Below are 20,265 nucleotides of genomic sequence, written 5' to 3'. Positions count from 1 at the left end.
CTTTTCCTTTTCAAAGTTATCGTTGGTATTTCTTTATTGAGGCAGTCAGATGGTAGGTACAGTAGGCACTCAACCTCAAATCAGGAAGACTTTCAAATCCATCCTCAGACACTTACAAACTGTGTGATCCTGGATAAGTCACTTTGCCTCTGTCTGCTTCAGCTTCCTCTTCTATAAAATGGGGATATAGTACCCACCTCCTAAGGTTGTTATAAGAATAAATGAGATCATATTTGTAAACTGCTTTACAAACCTTAAAGTGCTATATAAATGCTAGTTATTATTATTACCAGATTTCATAGTTTCATAAGATCACAGATCTAAAGCTAGGAAGGCATCCAATTGCCATCTAGTCCAGCTCCTTCATTTTAAACAGCGTCCCAGGGAGTATGGGCACACTTAGAATGTGGATAGAATATGCCAGCATACCAGGCTCTGGAGCATTGATGGAGCAGTGGAGCAGCATGCCAGAAGGATCAGATGATTTGTCCAAGACCATACAGGTAAGTATCACTTGTATCTTGTTAGTGTGAACAACAATGTGGTGCAGTAGAGAGAGCTGATCTAACATAAAGTATGATCAAGATTCTGTGATTTGGAGTCAGAACAATCTAGATTCAAGTCCATCTTATATTTATACCTTGTGTAACCCTGGGCAAGACATTTAACATCTCTAAATCTTAAGCAATTCCCTTGAGACAATAAGTGGCTATTCTTATGATAATTGCAATCTCCATTGGTGAGAGGGGAGTTACTATACCATGAAATAACAGGTCCTTGATGTATCAACAAATATTGTTTGTCTTTTGTTTTGAAGAGAACCAATAACATCTCAGGGTGATGTCTTGACACGAATGAATTGGATTTAAGTGAGACAGAGTTGTACAAAGTTATCAGCCTCACTCTCTCTTCCAGAGTCATCAAAGTCCAGTGGCAAGACAAAAATCAGGACAACTGGTGATAGATCAAATAGATCCACTTATGATTTTCACTTAGAGCTCTCAAATTCTTCTCTGTTTTCTCCATACCCAGCAACCCTCTCCTACACACACACACACACACACACACATATGCACCCATTTCAGATAACAGGTTATAGAAAATGCTCTTAGTTTCACACTAGTTTCTTTATGGCCACCTTCTATGTGAAGCCTTTCCTGATTCTCCTATTGCTAACATCCTCCTTCTATGACCTTGTGTAAAACAATGTATATACCTACATAATATTCTGTATATATCTATTATTGTATAGAGAAATATTATCTATAATATTATATACTCATATAATATTCTGTAGATATACTAATAAATATGATATGCAGAATATATATCAATAAAATATAAAACTCTTTGAGAGCAAAGACCATTACAATTTTGTGTTTTTACCCACAGGGCTTATCACAGTCCTTAACACATAGTGGGAGTCAAATAAATTCTTATTCATTAACTCAGCTATTGCCACATGTAGACATTAATCATTATCAGTAGCTTCTTCTTTTCTTTGAAATGATCGCATATGTAAAAGTTTCTGTATTTTTCACACATATATTCTGTCTTCTCAATTGTCTTCAAGGGCAGGGCTCCTGTCAATGATCCCCCTGAACAGCCTCATACAAAATTCTATGTTTGCTTTGCCATTGTTGTTGACTGCCTGTGAAAACACCATTTTCATCATGTCATTTCTCTAATCCAAAAACTTCAATAGCTATTTATTGGACAAATGAATCAAGTACAATCTCTTCATACTAGTTTTCAAAACCTTTCACAATTTATCCCCATTCAAATTATCCAAATCTTATTTTCCTATTTAGAACCCAGGTCTGGTGCACTGGATCAATGCATTTAGTAAAACATATTTACATACCTCCTGGTAAAGAAGTCCCCAACATAGTTAAAAAAGTTCACAGGAAGATAAAAGCAAATAAAAGCCACAGGCAAAAAGGCTAAAAATCACTGAACAAGGAAGTTCTCTGAGTTTTCAAGAGCTCATCACTGAAGTTTTACAGGTGACTTTTTAATGTCCTTGCCCAATGGTCCCACAGCTGGGTCCCACATCAATCCACCAAGAGGCAAAGTTAACTCAAACTCTTACAGCACAGTGGGATTGTGTTGTAGGCTTAAGGGGGCTGGTAGAGTAGTTCTGCCAGCATGCTGGCCCACAACTATTTTATAAAATCAGCACTCTACTTCCAGCCAGACTGGCCTTTTTTTTTTTCATTTTAATTCTATACCAAACAGAGTTCTGCTTCCCCATTACTGCTAATCATTGTCACCTGAATAGAATGTGCTCTCCTCTTCTCTCTGCCTATGCAACATTATAGCCCTCCTTCAAAACCCATCTGAAAATTCCACCCACTCATTGAAGCTTTCCAAGGCAATTCCAATCCACATTGATCTATCCCTTATCTGAATTCCTATAGTATTTATAGCTTGTGGCACACTCTCTTTGTCCTTTAGTTATGTATCACCTTATGTATATGCAAAACTTCATATAGATTTTATCTCTTAAAATAAATGCTAAACAACTTGAGATCTGGGTTTTGCCTTATACTAGCATTCTCCAAAGCAAGTGGCATGTACTATTTAAATTCATAGAAATTTGAATGAATTTGATGAATGAATGAATGAATAGTACATAATAACATTTTTCAAAGTACCATCATCAATACTTGAATAGATACATGATCTCAATCAGCCTAGGTACATTCTCTTTAGATATAGACCACAATTCATTCACAATCTCATTCTTTGAATCTGTGTAATTCTTACCTATGTATATCCACAAATCTTTGATATGGGATCAAGCTAATTCTCTGTACACTTGCATTGTTTTTTCTGGCATCATAGTGTGTTAAGATTCACAGTTATATGGAATCATTAAGAGAATATTGGTATTAGAAAGGTAGGTTTTGTGGGAAATTTTGTTGTGTAATCATTGAAAGAACATGATTTCTCAACAACAAAAAATGGCCCAAGGAAAAAGATACTTAAGTAATCAATAATTTGAATCTGAGTTCAAATCTTTCACTTACTATCTGTGTAAGTTCTCCATTTCCCTATCTATAAAATGAAGGGACTGAAATAGTTGACTTCTAAGGTCCCTTCCAGCTCTAAATCTTGATTCAACTTCTACTCAACTCCTGGCCAAGATTCTTGTTTACCTGTAGTATCTATTTATTATAGATCAATTCAATGAGCTATCCATCTAATAGCATGACATAATTTGGGCAATATATACTTTCCTTGTGAACTTTGTTTTTCCCATCTGGTTGGTTGGGATAATCTGGATCATGAATCTCTCTAGGAGGTCAAGTAGTGTTCCAGAGCTCCATACAATCATTACACTATCATCTGCAAATGGGAGCATCCAAAGCATTCTTTACTAAGGAATCCCTCTTCTACCTGGACTTTGCAAAGTTTAGCTTTCATTTACATATATCTTCCTGACTGATGCCTTGCTTGATTTTAATATCCTGAGGATCACTGAATAAAGTTTAATCTATCCTAGAATTTTGAATGATTTTAATATATGCAAGGGAGACATCTTGTTTGAGAACCTATAAGGCTAAATTTTGTTCTACTAAGTCAAATGCTTTTTTTTAATTAACCAAAACTAGACACAATGAGACCATATAGTCTTGCTTAATTAACTCTAAGATACCTCTGAGTTAATGTGTAGCTGCAAAGATGTAGTCTCCATGCAAAAGTCTACATGTTTCTTTCTCATAGCTTCATCAAGGATATCTTCAGTTCATTAATAGACCATTAACAAGGTTTTTATCATAAAGGAGAAAGTAGGTATATGAGAGGATAGTTTCATTCTTTTTTGAATTGTATTTTCTGCTACAAATTCTCTTCCACCTCCTCCTCCTCCATTGAAAAATCAAGAAAAACAAAACCCACTATAAACATGTATATTCAATCACAATAAATTCTCCCATTAGTCATGTCCTGAAAAAAAAAATGCTTCAATCTGGACTCTGAGTTGATCACCTCTCTATATAGAGGTGGGTAGCATGTTTTATCATGAACCTTCTGGAATTATGGTTGGTCATTTTGTTGATCAGATTAAATCTTTCAAAAATGTTTTTTACAATATTGTTTTTATTATATAAATTAGTCTCCTGGTTCTCCTCACTTCACTTTGTTCATACAGTTTTCCCAGGTTTCTCTGAAACCATTATCCCTTTCATTTCTTACCACACAGTAATATTCCATCACAATCATATATCATAACTTATTCAGCCATTCCCCAATTAATGGGCACCATCTCAGTTTTTGAAAACTAAAGCAAGGGGGCAGCTAGGTGGTGCAGTGGATAGAGCTTCAGCCTTGGAGTCAGGAGAACCTGAGTTCAAATCTGGACTCAGATACTTGACACTTACTAGCTGTGTGACCCTGGGCAAGTCACTTAACTCCAATTGCCTCACCAAAAAAATATATATATGTATAATACAAGAAGCCTTTCAGGTTCCCTACAGGGCAACTAGGTGGTGTAACGGATAGAGCACTGGCCCTGGAGTCAGGAGGACCTGAGTTCAAATCCAGCCTCAGACACATAACACTCACTAGCTGTGTGACTCTGGGCAAGTCACTTACCCACGATTGCCTCACCAAAAAAAAAAAAAAAAAAACTACAACACTTAACCATTAGCCTTTGCAAGTCCTACCAAACTTGAAAAGCTTTAAGTATGGACTCAGGGATAGAATTTATGTCCATTGTCCAAAGATAAAACTAAATAAGTTTGAAGAGCTTTATTGCCAGAAGGTTGACCACCAGGTGATGATTTTTTTCAGTCGTAGAAAGTAATGAAGATTATTTACTAATGTACAGGCATGAGGTGGCAGGAGTAAAAATGCAGATAAAATCAGGGATCTTTGAAATAGCAAGTATATGTAGAACTCTAATGTATTTACTAATTGTTCTTTCCCATACTATAAGAGTGAATGTGGTAGAGGGTAGAAACGTAGGAGTTAGGAAGGTCCATAAACTCATTGTGTGACCCTGGGCAAATCATCTAATCTCTCAGTGTCTTTCCCATTTGTTTATCCATCTAGAAAAAAAAACAACATTTTAAGAGTACATATTTTGCTTACTTTACATTAGATTTTTCATAGAATAGATGTTATTTAAATAGTGTTTTAAAATAGTTTATTCAAATAGTTCACTGGGAATAATCTAAGATCTAAAAACTTTTTGGGAGGCTCCCTTCACTGAAATGACCCAAACCAGTTCTTCAAATAGTTTTACCCCTCCCCTTCCCAAGGAAACTCATTCTTCAAAACATCAATAAATGAATTTAAGAAAAATGGAAGTTTTGACTATAGAGTTTATATTGAACATAAACATGTAATCAAAATGAAAGAAATGACCTATTTGCCTTTAAAGTTGACAATCCCACCCCCCTCCAACTATTCTCTCAGTATCACTATACCATACTATACAACTTAATTTTGGCAGCTATTTCAGCATCACCCTCAGGCATAGTTAAACTATTCAGTGTTACTGCTGTCTTTCTGCCAGCTCTGATCATCATCACTGTATTCTCTAACATTAGGAAGCTTTGTCCATGGAGGTGTGGTTATATAAGCTAATATTGGGAAACAAGAAATATTAAGCCATCCCTTTTCCATCATTATTTTTAAATGAAGGTGGTCAACAACTTGGCATCTGTATAGAAATGAAAACAACATTTCAGAAGATTCATTTGAAATATGCACACTGTGGCAGACAGCTAGAGTTCTCAAGCTGTGATTCCCAATTTGAATTTCTTGAGGCTCAGAGAAACACCTTCACTTCAGAATTTTTTTTGGTTTATTTTTGGGGGGAGGGGAGGATGGGAGAACCTATAACATATATTCACTAATTTGCATCACACATCAAAATAATTAAATTAAATATAAACTAGAATTCTCATTGGAAATCTATCTCATAAGTGATCAAATCACCACAGTGATTTCCTTTAGGTACCAAAATATTCAAGACAACATGGCAATGACCTATCAGGTGAGAGTCTTTCTGCTGCCTTGATGTTTGACTGCTTGTTGTTCTTGTTGTTATTGTTGCTGCTGTTGTTGTTGTTGCTGTTGTTGAAGTTTCTTAATTTGGAGGCACAGCACATATTTTTAGACTCAGAGATTTTAATACCATGGTGTCTAGAAACAACTTCCCCGAAGAAGATAGCCCATTCAGCAGTTCAAGAGTTTGTTGACTTGAGAGAGCTCAAAATGCAGTTGAGGAAGCAAAGATGTTTTCCATTCAGACATGGATACAGACAGGCAATCAATCAAAGAAGGACACAGCTTCAAGAAACAGGACTCCTGGAAGCCAAGAAGTCCAGGTATGGACTCAAGAGAGAGCTAACCCTAACAATCAAGAATTGAACTGAGGAGAGAAATAGAAACTGGGAACTCAACTGAGCAACCTCCTAAGTATAGATGATGCACTCAAGGTAAGTTATGTGAGGATTCTACAAAAAAAGAAAGGACTTCCAAGTCCTGCCATGAAAGAAGTTGTGAGTTTCATTGACACATGTGTATCCTACAATGTACTCTAACCTTCTCTTCTCATGGGTGCTATATGTATTTGAGGAATATTGTGCCCCAGGATTAGAAATATTATTATAACTATTGTTTTTATTTTGTTATCTTGGTAAATGCATTTTTAAGAACTAATTGTTCCTATTAGCTGATTTTTTTTTTGGTTTTGTTTTTTTAGGCAATTGGGGTTAAGTGACTTGCCCAGGGTCACACAGCTCATAAGTGTCAAGTGTTTAGTCTAAGGCCAGATTTGAACTCAGGTCCTCCTGACTTCAGGGCTGGTGCTCTATCCACTTCACCACCTAGCTGCCCCTATTAGCTGATTGTTGATGAGGTCACTTGTGAGGGTTCATATAGTTTTAGGGGTGGGTATATTCCTTGAATCCTGAAGAAGTCACTCTCCTGGAGACTCAATCTGCAAATCTATGAATAAGACTTGAGGAGAAGTTCAAACAGGATGCTACAAAAGTTAAGAAATTAACTGTGGAGCTATAAATTAGTCCAACTATCCAGGAAAGCAATTCATAATCATATTAAGATGTTAACATGTTAAGAAAGTGACTAAAATGTCTATATTTGCTAGGCAACTATCCCAAAGATCCTATATATACTAAAATATTTTTGGTAGGACTTTTTTAGAGTAATAAAATACTGGAAACATTACAAATTGGGGACTTGATTAAAAAGGTATGCTACATAAATTTACTTGTGCTGTGCTGTGAAAAAGAGTCAGCATGACATAGAAAATCATGGTAGAATGTATATGAACAGATGCAATGTAAAGTAAAAAGAATCAGGAAAATAATATACGTGCAATGACTGCAACAGTATAAATAGAAAGGACAAGAAGAAAATAATTTAAATAATTCAATGAAATTAGCCCAAAGAAGAGGCTTTAAAAGGCACCTCTCTTCTTTCTTTGGAAAAGAGGAGTACTATGAGTGAGGAACACTATATATAATATAAAACTAGGTTGATGTATTGATTAGTTTTGCTAAACTGTTTTATTTTTTTTTTGTCCTTTTATTCTTTGTTATGAGGGATGGTACTCTGAGAGGAGGATAGAAAGTGGCTTATTGAGAAATATAGGTGATGTAAAAATAAAAGATATGAACAAAAATTTTAACTGGTTGCCTTGTGAAGTAGTAAGCTTCCTGTCACTGAAAGAATTCCAGAAAAGATTAGATCATTGCCATTGCCAGGAATGTTATAGATATTACAGCAGATTACCACTAATGTCTCTTCTAACTCTAATATTTTATGACTTTATGTTTTTCACTTCAGAGCACAGACCTAAATTCAGTTAACTCATTTGTGAATAAACACCTACAATGGAAAAAAATCATAGGATATTAGAGCTGGAAGAGACCTGTGAGAACATCTAATCAATATCAATAAGCACTTATTAATTGCCTACTATGTCCAAAGCACTCTACTGGGCCTTAGAGATATATAAACAAAGTTATAGAACAATTCTTGCCCTCAAGGGGATCCTACAGAAGTATTAAGAAATTACCTGTAGAGCTATGAATTGGTCCAGTTATTCAGGAAAGCAATTTAGAATCATGTTAAGATATAAGAAAGTGAGTAAAATGTCCATATCTACTAGACATCTATCCCCCCCCAAAGATGTATAAAAATAAAAGATTATTATAAAAATAGAGATCCCATATGTATCAAAACATTTTTGGCAGAATTTTTAGCAGGAAGGCCCTCAAGGGCCTTTAACTAGAAGGTATAACATATAGTACAAACTGTATACTGTCTATGCCCCCAAACACATCCTATGTATTTTCTCATCTCTGAACCTTTGCTTACACTATTTTCTAGGCCTGAAATGTCCCGCCTTCCCTCTCCATCTATTAAATTCCTATCATCCTTTTCATCTCAGTTCAAATACCACCTTTCCATGAAGACTTCTCTGACCCCATTTCTCCCCAGGTCTTTTGACTTCAGTGTTGTTTTTACTATTCCACAAAGATAGTTTCTCTCTCTCTCTCTCTGTTTCTCTCTCTCTCTCCCTCTCTCCCACCTTCTTTCTCCCTTTTCTCTCCCCACCTCTCTCTTCCTTCTCCTCTCTTCTTTGTTTTTTGTATTTGTATTTGTTTTTGTTCTTTGTTTTTCCCTCATATAACATTTTATTTTGCAACTCTCCAATGCACTTATCATGTGGCACCATGTATTATAAAGGGGTTGACCAGAAGTTAATCTAGACAATTTAACAAGGATAAAGGATAAAACATTTGTTCAGAATTTTGATTTTTTTTTCTTTCTTGGTTGATATAAACCTCTCCATGAAAATGATGATACACCTTCCAAGAAGATATAATGAAGTCCCAAACAAAGGTCTAATACATGTTAAGTTACTCTTATTCACATTCATTATCCTCTTTTCCCTGTTAAACATTTATAGTCCCTGACAATCACAACAGAATACTTCTGGGTGCAATGGCCAGCATCCCCAATTATGAGTATCTTTCTGGGGACCTAAGAAGGTTCCACAATGCCAGGCAGCTCACTTATTCCTGAATAACTTACCCAGTGCCTTCCATCACCTTTAAAGATTTCAGAGAAACAAGTAAAATTCTTTTCATGGTATCAAAGTTCTCAAACTCTTTCCAAATTAACAATCCTTGATGGGAATTCAAAACTTACTGAGATGAATGTCTGATATTTATACTCACACTTAACATACAAATGTGCAATATTTCTCTAGCCTCAAACTAGGATAATATTTGCAAGGGTTTGTCCCAGCCCCTCCTCCACAACTAAAAAACAATTGAAAAAAGCCTAGTAAAAATTAAATCTAAAACAAGAGAGAAAAAGATTTTAAAATCTAAACAAAATCTCCTCCCATACAGATGTTCCCCTAGTAATATCAGAATATTATTCTTCCCTTCCCCTCCCTACTGGACTTTAAGTTCTTTGAGGATAGGGACTCTATCTTATCTAAATTTTATTAGTTCAAAATAGAGATGGTGTGCTAATTCGCATTTGTTGAATTTTGACCTTTGTAGGGAGTATGTTGTTGGAGCTAAAGCCCAGGTTAAAGTTTTACATTCCTATTTTGACCCTTGGTTGGAGTTGCTTTAGTTTCCATGGCTAGACATCAGTCACAGTCGTTTTGTGAAATGAAAATTGTAAAATCACATGAAAGGCATTTATAGTCATCACATGAAGAATGAATGGTATAATTTAGTTCTTTAATTTTTAGGAGATCTTGAAGTATGCATGTGCATTGGTTCACCAAATATGTAAATTTTTAGAATATGTTATGGTTTAACATTGGACTGTTCTTGTAGTCAAAGAATCCTTAATCAAAAGTCCCAATGGCCATGGCTTATCCTAGTCAAAGTCTAACACAAGGTCACAAAAGCCGTAACAAAATGGTGTAGCAAATGAAACCATTAGGAATCAAGGTTAGATAACTTACCAGGATGGGTTAAGAAGCAAGGAACTCAGGCCCCATGCTGAAAGCAGAAGAAACAGAAACAAGGTCAAAAACTTAGAAGACCAGGATCATATCACTAAACTACCAGTCTCTAGTTTGCAAGTTAACCCTTATATGCTTATTTAAGCTGCTTCTCTATAGGTTCCTGACAAATTTCTGCAGCAGAAAAAAAAAACAGTTGAACACTCAGAATTCTTGACATTTTTTAGATATGGATATTGATATATACTTAGATGGGGATATATTTTTATCTATATATATTCATTATAAATATATATACATAAACATTTATATAAGATACAAAAAACAAAGAAGAGAGGAGGAGGAAGAGAGAGGTGGGGAGAGAAAAGGGAGAAAGAAGGTGGGAGAGAGGGAGAGAGAGAGAGAAACAGAGAGAGAGAGAGAGAAACTATCTTTGTGGAATAGTAAAAACAACACTGAAGTCAAAAGACCTGGGCTTGAAACCTGACTTTGCCACTTGCTTGTATAACTTCGCCTTCCAAGTCTTGTGTTTCTGCAGCTGTAAGTAACAACAGCATGAATCTCATATAACTGAATGGGATCATGCAACTAGCTAGCAGTGTCCCCTGCTAGCTTAAATGCAAAATAAAGGGACTCCCCTTTCCCATCCTCTAGTGACTCCAGCAGGCCCCAGGAATCGTGGCTGTGACCAGGCAAAGATAGAAGAGCAAAGGAAAAGAGTTCCCAGAGAAGGAACCATGTGGCCTCAGAAAAGAAGGAACTATAGGATCCAAGAGATGGCAGCAGTCACGGACAGTGGTAGAGCAGATAGGGGTGAGTGGCCAGTATTCTTGGACCCTACCTGCTTGCAGAGAAGAGGAATAAACACAGATATGAAGATCTCTTAGAGATAGTAGTAGGGTAGTAACCCTTCAGGCAAGTGGTAATGAAAATTTATAATCAGAAAAGGACAATGGAAATAGAGGGAAGAGGAGAGATAGGAGGGATATTTCAGAGCTCAAATCAGCAAGGCTCAGACATGTCAGGTAGGAGAAAGGGCAGTGTCAAAAATAAAATAAAGATTGCATCTTTTCTGCAATTAGACATGAATTATATCAATTTACCAAGACTACCTTTCAACCTGTTTCTTTTGACTCAGAAAAGGTCTTCATCTATGCATCTGTAATGCCAATACCATCTTAGTCACACCGGGCTGTCAACTGGACCGAACCAGCCTCTAACCTATAAACAGAGCAGGCTAGAGACAGGAGAGTCAGGAATCAAACAGAAGTTTAATTTCGAAGTGAGGGAAACAGCTTGCAAGCAAGGAAGGAACAAGATACATGTGCTGGAGCCCCACCCTTAGAGGGGTGATCTGAGGCAGTGGGACTGACCCTTGATTTATATACTTGTGACTAGACAAAGAGTCAAACAGTATAGTGTAGGAACTGTGGTGAGGCACAACAGCAACAGTGAGGCAAGGTTGTCTAATGACAAAAAGTCCATTCATAGCAGGGCTTCATGTCTGGGCCTGTTGGTGCTTGCCCAAGCACAGGGCCCATTAATTCTGTGATTTACTTGCAGCAGTGTTCATCCAGAGGGTGAGTTCAAAGGATGTGATGGTTATGCCAAGCTCAGGCGCAGCTTACTTACTAGGCCTTAGCTCTAGAAAACAGGGTGTCTTCTAATAGTGTCTTGACAAGGCTAATAAAATCAAGCCAGTACACTTTGAGGGTTATGAACATTTGCTGTAACTGTTCCCCAAATAAAGTAGTTTCTGGTTTTTACCATGGTGCTTGAGTCACTGAGGAGGCCACTCAACCTTCACTTCTACCGCTTATTATGACAATTGGTTCCTCCTCCTTCCCCCAAAAGAAATCATTGGAAAGAGGGAAAAAAAATATCTCTGGTGGTATTAAACGTTAAATCTTACTTACTTAGGAGCCTTACTCTACTCAAACATCTGCATTCACTAATGTCTTCCCAACATTCCTTCCGCAGCTTCCACTAGTGCTGTGGCTCATTTCTGATGAAATCCTCTGAGTGAAATAAAGAGAGCAGATGAGTAAATGACAAAGATGAGGATGTTATTTCCTTCTTCCTTTGTTAGTTGCAAAATGTGCCATATGGACATATTACAATGTGCCTTGCAGGAATCAGAGTTTCTGATAAAGGGATTTTTTTGTTTTGTTTTGTTTTGTTTTTTAAAGAGGAACACAAAGTAGTCATGATGAATGAACTCCAAGCATGAGATGATGAATGAAATTTGGAATAAATATCCTTTCAGAATTTTTATTAAGTTTCTAGTAACATATGCATTTGAGGTCTGCTTAAGTGGCTCCGGCTTCAGGTCTTCAAACAAAGCTGATCCTTCAATAGACTTGTATAATGTTCCACCAGCTGACTAGAGAAGAAACTAACTTCTTATGAGGTTTATATAATGAGTACAGACCAGAAGCACTTACCAACTGTTATTTAAAACTCACCCACTTAGAACTTCTGGGATGAGAGGAGTCAAGTCTATTGTGAATAACTTTGTACTTTAAATCCAATAGTAACTAAAACCCCCATATCAAACTATTTAGAATCCATCCATATCAATACCACATTCAGTTGCAGAAATTGTTACAGTTAGAATAGTATAATCTTGGGTAAACCATAAGATGTGTTTGGTGTGCTGAGATCAGAAACGAGTAGATCCCAGCTTCACATTCAAGTCATTCAAGTGTGACACTAATTGTTGCCATGATTCACAATGTTCTGCACCCTCTGCTCTCCTCGCCTTCCCCTCCCTTTTAGAAATCCCCCACAGACCACAGCTACTGGGCAGACTCATAGGAGGGACTTTCTCCTCTGGTCCCTCTTGGCTCTCCCTCCTCCTCCCTCAATGGCTTATTCCTCTCAGGTAAATTTAAGTTCAAGTTTTAGAGTTCTGCTTGGAAAGGAGTAAAGGAACAAGCATAGGCTCTGTGCTATATGCTTTACAAATATTACCTCAATTGATCTTCACCACAAACCTGAGAGGTAGGTGAAGTTATTATCCCCATTTACAATTGAGGAAACTGAGATAGACAGAGGTTGAATGACTTGCCCAGGGTCATACAGCTAATAAGTGTCTGAGACTGGACTTGAATTCAGGTCTTCCTGATTCTAGGCCCAGCTCTCTATCCACTGTACCAGCATTCATAAACTAAACTAAAACTGTATAGGTCCCAGAGAGTTTTTTTTATTCTCCACATTAGAACAGCAAGATGCTAGCACAGATGTTCTGTGAAATAAAAAACTCCTCAAAGCAGTGCCTCCTTCCATCCTCTGATCTCAAGGAATGACATACCTGTAGCCAATGGGAACAAACTAATTTATAAAAAAGGGTATCTAGCTTACAAAATGTCATCTACAGTGAGACTTAGGAAAATAGGACGTTTGGTTTTGGTTGGGTTGTTTTGTTTTGTTTTGTTTTGTTTTTTCCCCAACTCTTCCTCAACAGGTAAAAGAAGGAGAGAAGGGAAAAGAAAGAAGATGACATTGGACCATGTAGCAACTAGAGGAAGAGAGGGAGGAAGGAGTCCATTAGCAGTTAGGCCTTTCTTTTGGTTTAGGTTGTTGTAGTCTCACCTTCCAATCTGGGGGGTAATGGTTGCCCCAGAGGGAACCTTCTATCCCCATTAATCCATCTCTTCCCTGATTAATGCTACCTTTCTATCCAAGCCACCACCCCCTACTCACAACTATCTCACTAGTCCCTGGAAATTTGCGTAAGGGTTTCAATAAATATTTATGAGTAGCTACCTTGTGCAAATAATAGTGCTAGAAACATTGAGGCCTTAAGGGGAAGTCAAGACACTACTCCTTCCCTCAAGGACCTTACAATGTAGCAAGGAAGATAAAACATATATATATATGTGTGTATGTATGTATGTATGTATGTATGTATAAATATATATATGTGTGTGTATAAAACAAAACATGTATATGTATATGTGTGTATGTATGTATTTGTGTGTGTGTGTGTGTATATGTATATGTATATATATATATATATAGGTAAAACACTAAATTAGCACCACGTGGAAGTCTAAGTGGTGAAATAAGATATAACTGTGGTATAATGGAGCCCTCACTTGGGAGCAAGGAGAGCTCAATTAAAGGCTCAGCACAAGACCCAAGGCCTGATTGAACCTCTTTGGGCCCCATCAAATGAGCAAATCAGACTAGCTAATCCCTAAAATCCCCTTCAGTTCTAGCATTTTACTATCTGGGCTCTGAGAGGTAGGAAAATGAATGCTTTAAGTCTGAACACTAGTAGTACGTCAATGGATATGTTTTCAAATTTGCAGATGACATAAAGTTGGGAGGGAGAACAAACCACTGGATGACAGACAGGATTCAAAAAGATCTTGAAAGACTTATATAATGAGCCAGCTATAATAGGATATTATTTAATTGAGAAGAAAGTAAAGTTCTACACTTTTGTTTAAAAAAAATCAATTTAAGTATGGGATTGAAGAACAGATAGCTAAACAATAATCCTCTCAATTTCCATTTCTTTGCTACCACAAAAAAGCTGCTATAAATATTTATGTGTATATATGGATATATATCCCTTTCCCTTTTTTTATCCCTTTGGGATACTGACCTAGTAGTTGTATTCCAGGGTCAAAAAATTTGTACAGTTTTATAGCCCTTTGGGCATAATTCCAAATTGCTCTCCAGAATAAATGGTGGGGATCAGTTCACAACTCCATCAATAGTGCATTAGTGTTTCAATTTGTCTACATCCCTTCCAACATTTGTCATTTTCCTTTTCTGTCATAATATCCAGTCTGATAGGTGTGAGGTGATATCTCAGGAACTTTATTTTGTTGTTGCTTTCATAAGAAAATTCAAATAAGTCAAAATACTACATTCTCCAGTCCTCTATTGCCAGAGATAAATCTCCATCAAGGACATTATCAGATGCCACCAATTTCCTTCATGTATTACTGGCTTTCTTCTATGTGAATGTTTCCTTCACTTCAAGGTCTAACCAATCTATAAAAGCCATTTTCTTTTGTAGCATAGACACACTGCAGGGAGGGTCCTAACATGTCTGAGCATAAGAGCCACAGAACAAAATTCTCCTTCCATGAATCATCTTACAACAGGGGCATGCTACTCATCACCCAGACTGCAAATTGGGAAGGGCTTTTCTTTGCAACCAAGAAGAAATGCAGGACCATGTGAGACCAAAGGAAGTGATCTACGTCTGAAAGCAGTAATATGTGTCAGCTGGTCGAAGTCCACTGGAGCCCCACAAGGCCCATCTCCCTCTCCCAGCATCATTGCAAGGCAATAGTTAGAGAAGTAACTGTGATGTTGAAGGATTTTAAGTCTGAGAGTATTGATCATATAGATTAACCGTGATCTTCCTCTGCCAGAAGTTCTTTTAGGCTAAGTTAGAATCTGAAGTTGCTCAAACTTCACGCCCTGTGCTGTTGATAGTCTTTCTACTGTGGGGGGGGGGGGGGGGGGGGGGGGGGAAGGGGGGAAAAGTGTTTAAGTCCTTCTGAAATCTCTACTGTGTTCTATTCAACAAACATTTATTAAGCATCACATTTGCTTTGAACCACGCACTGTGCTAAATGTTAGTGATGCAAAGAGAAAAATGAAACAGCCATGGGATTATAGATTTAAAGCTGAAAGCGACTGTAGAGGGCTATATTTTAGAGAGGAAGAAAATGAGGTCACAACCAAATCCAGCCCTCTACCCACTACACAATGCTGCCTCAGCCCTGTTCTCAAGGAATTGGAATTCTACAAGGCTAGGGGCACATGCATAAACAAGAAAACACAGAACATATACAAAGTAATACAAAACAATTTCAAGAGGGTCATAGTGCTAATAACTGAGGGGACAAGAAAAGGCCTCATGTAGAAAGTAAGGGAGCTAAGGATTCTGGGAGAATAAGGTGGGGTAAGAGTACATGCCAAGCATAAGAGACCCCTTCGGTAAAGGTAGAGACAAGAGATAGAGCACTGTATATGTGGAACGGAAAGTGTATGTTAAGTGGATTATATGAAATAAGACTGACAGGGTAGATAGGAGCCAGATTGTAGGGGGATTTAAATAACAAGCTGAGGATTTTGTATTTTGACCTAAAAGCAACTGGGATCCATTGAAGATTTTTGAGTAAGGGAGTTATAATCGGAGTTACAATTCAATCAAAAACATATTTTGATTTTATGCTCCTCAGCACAGCAAAAAAAAAAAAAAGTCCATCAACCCGTGAAGCAGAAGGTTATTGTTCATGAAGATGTAAAAGAACATAACACAACAATTGAAATGAAAACCTTATACTTTGTTTCAATAGTTACTGCTAACTTGGAACAGTATTAGAGCTCAGAGAAAATATAATTGCAATGTTTCCAGCCTTTCTATAAAAAGAACTAAGAGAAATGAGTATGTCCATCACAAATAGAGGAGTATTGCACTAGATAGAAATGAGAAGTCGTATTATAACTCCTTGCTTTCCTTCATCACTTCAAAACCACTTTTAAAAAATGTTTTATAATTATGAGGTAGAACAAATTATTTCTGCCTTTTTAACCCACAGAGGTATGTTAATCCACAGCTCTGTAATTTCTACCCAGATTGTACTGCCTGCAGAAGTCTGTTCACACACACACACACACACACACACACACACACACACACACACACACCCCTAAAGGAGGTGAGCTGCTTTTGGAGTAGGATGAATATAAGATGTTGATCTAGGGGAGGGAAAGGGAGAGAATAAGGAATAAGGAAGGTCTTCCTGACTCCAGGTTCAACATGCTACCAGCTGCCTCATTACATTCAAAGATAAGTAAATATAGGTTATGCATAAAACAGTTAATGGTAACTTAGATAGGATGGGATGAGATATTAACAAATGGGGCAATTAGGAAGGTCCTTTTGAAAAAGGAATATCCTTCTGAAAGCTCACCTTTGAACTGAGCCTCAAGGATTCCAGGAGGTAAAGGTAAGGTAGTAAACAATTCCAAAGATGAGGTACAGTCTTTGCAAAGGCACAGAAATGAGAAATGGAATCCTGTGCATGAAGAATACCAAGTAAGTTAGCTCGGCTGTAACACAGAGTATGTAAGAGGAAGTAATATGTAATCAAGGCAGTTCGGTTGGGCAGTGGATAGAGTGCCAGGTCTGGAGTCAGGAAGACTCATCTTCCTAAGTTCAAATATGATCTCAGACACTTACTAGTTGTGTGACTCTGGGCAAGTCACTAAACCCTGTTTGCCTCGGTTTCCTCGTTTGCAAAATGAGCTGGAAAAGAAAATGGCAAACCACTCCAGTATCTTTGCCAAGAAAACCCCCAAATGGGGTCATGAAGAGTCAGATGCAACTGAAACTACTGAACAAATGCTTTAGAAAGATTATTTGGGCAACTACAATGAGAAGAGAAAGCATACTGTGTAGGGCAGGGGTGCTGCTCAAATAGAAACTGATACCTATGAGCTGCATATTGACTTAGAAAAACAGAAATTACCATTATCTATATTGTACTGTATTTTTATTTATTGTGTCAAATATTTCTCAATTACATTTTAATCTGGTTCTGGTTGTACTGGGGGACTTTTCAGACCATTAATTGCCAGTGTCTGACACCTGTGTGATTAGAGAACACCCTGTGGGGGCACCTAGGTGGTGCAGTGGATAGAAAACCGGCCCTGAAGTCAGGAGGACTTGAGTTCAAATCCAGTCTCAGACCAAACACTTGACACTTACTAGCTGTGTGACCATGGGCAAGTCACTTAACCCCAGTTGCCTTAAAAAAAAAAAAGAACATCCTGTGAGTCAGGAATACCTAAGTTCAAGTCATACCTTTGATACAGACTGGCAGTATGACCTTGGGCAAGTCACTTAAATTCTCAGTGATCAAGTTAGTTCTCTTAGACTGTAATTTGCATAAGAGGTGTTAACCTCCAACTAAAATGATATGAAAGTTTGTTTCTTTTTTATTTTTTGGGGGGGAGGGTCAGGTGGAGAAGGAAAATTGCTATATGAAGACAAACTAAAAAGACTGAGATACTCTAAAATGTTCAACTGTAAGAAGGAACATGATTAAAATATCAAAACTCATGAACAATGTGGATACAGTGCACACAAACTTATGAAAAATCCTGTAAAGGGGTTAGAACATTGGACCTAGAGTTGGAAAGTCCTGAGTTCAAATCCTACTTCAGACACTTTTTTAGAGTTGTGTGATCCTGGGCAAACCACTTAACCTCTGTCTCAGTTTCCTTATTTGTAAAGTAGAGATAATAAAAGCACCTATCTTACAGGGGTGATGTGTAGATCAAATGAAATAATTTGTGTAAAGTGCATTACAAGCCTTAAAGCACTATATGAATGCTAACTATTGTTATTGGTAGAGGAAGTTCCTCACCAGAAGCTTCCTGTATCAATGTAACCACAGGCCTAGTTCCTATCCTTATGTGAAGGACACATTGGAAAGGGAAAATACTGATGGCAAGGAAACCAAGTAGGAGGCTATTTGAGCAGTTCAGGTGATAGCTAATGATTATCAGAAATCCAAGAAGGCATTGAGGAACTGACTACTGCATGTCATTACCAAGTTGAGTCATCTAACTCACTAAAGTTACTCACAGTGGCCCCAGCTGTGAGAGCAAACAGTGGCATCAGAACTGCTCAGTTCATATCATATAACCAGGTAGTATCAGTCAGGAGCCCAAGCCAGTAACTTATCTCCTACACACACCAAAAAAAGAATATAATCCACTATACAGTAACTAAGGTGTGGCTATGAACGAATGATATGCTGTAAATCTATTTCATCCCTTCAAGGACCAGTGATTTCTTTCACATTGGTACTTCCTCCACAGGGTGTTAAGGAAGGACTAGGACCTCTGGCGTAAGGACTTGCCTTGCTCTTTTCAGGCCTGCTCATCCATCTTTGGTGTCTAGTTGGTCACCCAATTCTTATCTGTGGTTCCAAGAAGCTGTAATGTGAGCAGCAACCACACCCCAGTAAAACCACCTCAGCAAACAGGCTAAATTAGGTTGAGGGTAAACCACAGGCCTCAAACCTGTAGGTGAGTTAGGGAGATGTTTACCTCAAGTATGTGAAAACTTCCCCCCTGACAGAATTGGCAGATGAGAACAATTTGTTCCAACAGTCACGAAGGCAGCTAAAGCAAGCATTGTAGAGCACTCAGAGCTTGGTCAGACATCAAAGATGCCAAGGTCATCCACTGTATCCTGGACATCACCAGTTGTCCTGACTTTTGTCTTGCCATTGGACTTTGATGACTCTGAAAGAGAGTCAAGTTGATGACTTTGTGCAACTTACTTAAATCCAATTCACTCTCAAGTCAAGACATCACCCCATAATATCATTGGTCCTCTTTGAAAACAAAAGACAAAACAAAATCCTCCATTGATGCAGATAACAACCTATCCACCACACAGTACATGGTTTCATAAGTTGCTGAGGTCAAAGAAATTCATGACTTTAGGACTACCCCCTCCATTTTAGAGGCCTTTACAGCTTGTTAGAGCTAGTAGAAGTTTGTGCTCTGTTGAGATAATCTTTGAGAACCGAAGGTCACATCCATGCCATGATTAGGCATCAGAGTATGCCCATTGCATTTCCATGAGCCATAAATTACACACACAAATGAGTATTGTCTTTAAAAATAGTCACGCTTGGGAGCTGCACACTTAGTCCAGTGATGTTACAATGATTAATAAAATATTTTGGGAGTTCCACTTTTGGAAGTATTTTTTGACTTTTTTGAATGTGAGCAGAATACAAGCACAATATGGGTCAATAGTATACTATAGCAGCCCAAAAAATAAATTCTTCCCTATTAAACTGTGAGCTCTTTGAGGACAGGGACTGGTTTTGCCTTTCTTTATATCCCAGTGCTTAACACAATGCCTGGGACACAGTTGGTGTTTAATAAATACTTGTTCATTGACTCACCAAAAGAGATGGAATCTTTTCATGCAATCTTGACTTTTCCTAGGTCACACTGTGATTTAGTGACAGAGTCAGGAATAGATTCCAACTTATCTGACTCCCAGACCACTTCCTTTTCAATTATCCTTTGTTTCATTTTGGATCTTTATTTCATTGTATCAATGAGTTTCAGAATTTCTCACTTCCCTTGTTTTTTTCCTGCTGCCCATCCTGCTTGCATGTCTGATTGCCACACCATGCACAAGACAAATGTCATAGGACTAGAGCATCAGAGTAGTATGTTTACTTTACAAAAGACACATTCATCCAACTAGGAAGATTGTTCTGGCT

At 37.6% G+C, this 20,265-nt stretch overlaps 1 long non-coding RNA gene across 1 annotated transcript; it reads right to left on the bottom strand.

Annotated features, from left to right (window-relative positions):
* Nucleotides 1–1,518: 1,518 nt before the first annotated feature.
* On the bottom strand, nt 1,519–19,125 carry LOC114033217. Its single transcript, XR_003567934.1, has 4 exons — nt 19,067–19,125; nt 11,890–11,991; nt 9,974–10,010; nt 1,519–1,651 (listed from the first exon to the last, which is right to left on the bottom strand). It is a non-coding gene; the product is annotated as an uncharacterized LOC114033217 (long non-coding RNA).
* Between the last annotated feature and the right edge of the window lie 1,140 nt (nt 19,126–20,265).

This window comes from Vombatus ursinus, unplaced genomic scaffold (assembly GCF_900497805.2).
Source record: "Vombatus ursinus unplaced genomic scaffold, bare-nosed wombat genome assembly UNPS02006779.1, whole genome shotgun sequence".
NCBI lineage: Eukaryota > Metazoa > Chordata > Mammalia > Diprotodontia > Vombatidae > Vombatus > Vombatus ursinus.
The sequence above is the reverse complement of the archived record's forward strand: the minus strand, read 5'-3'. Positions and strand labels throughout refer to the sequence as shown.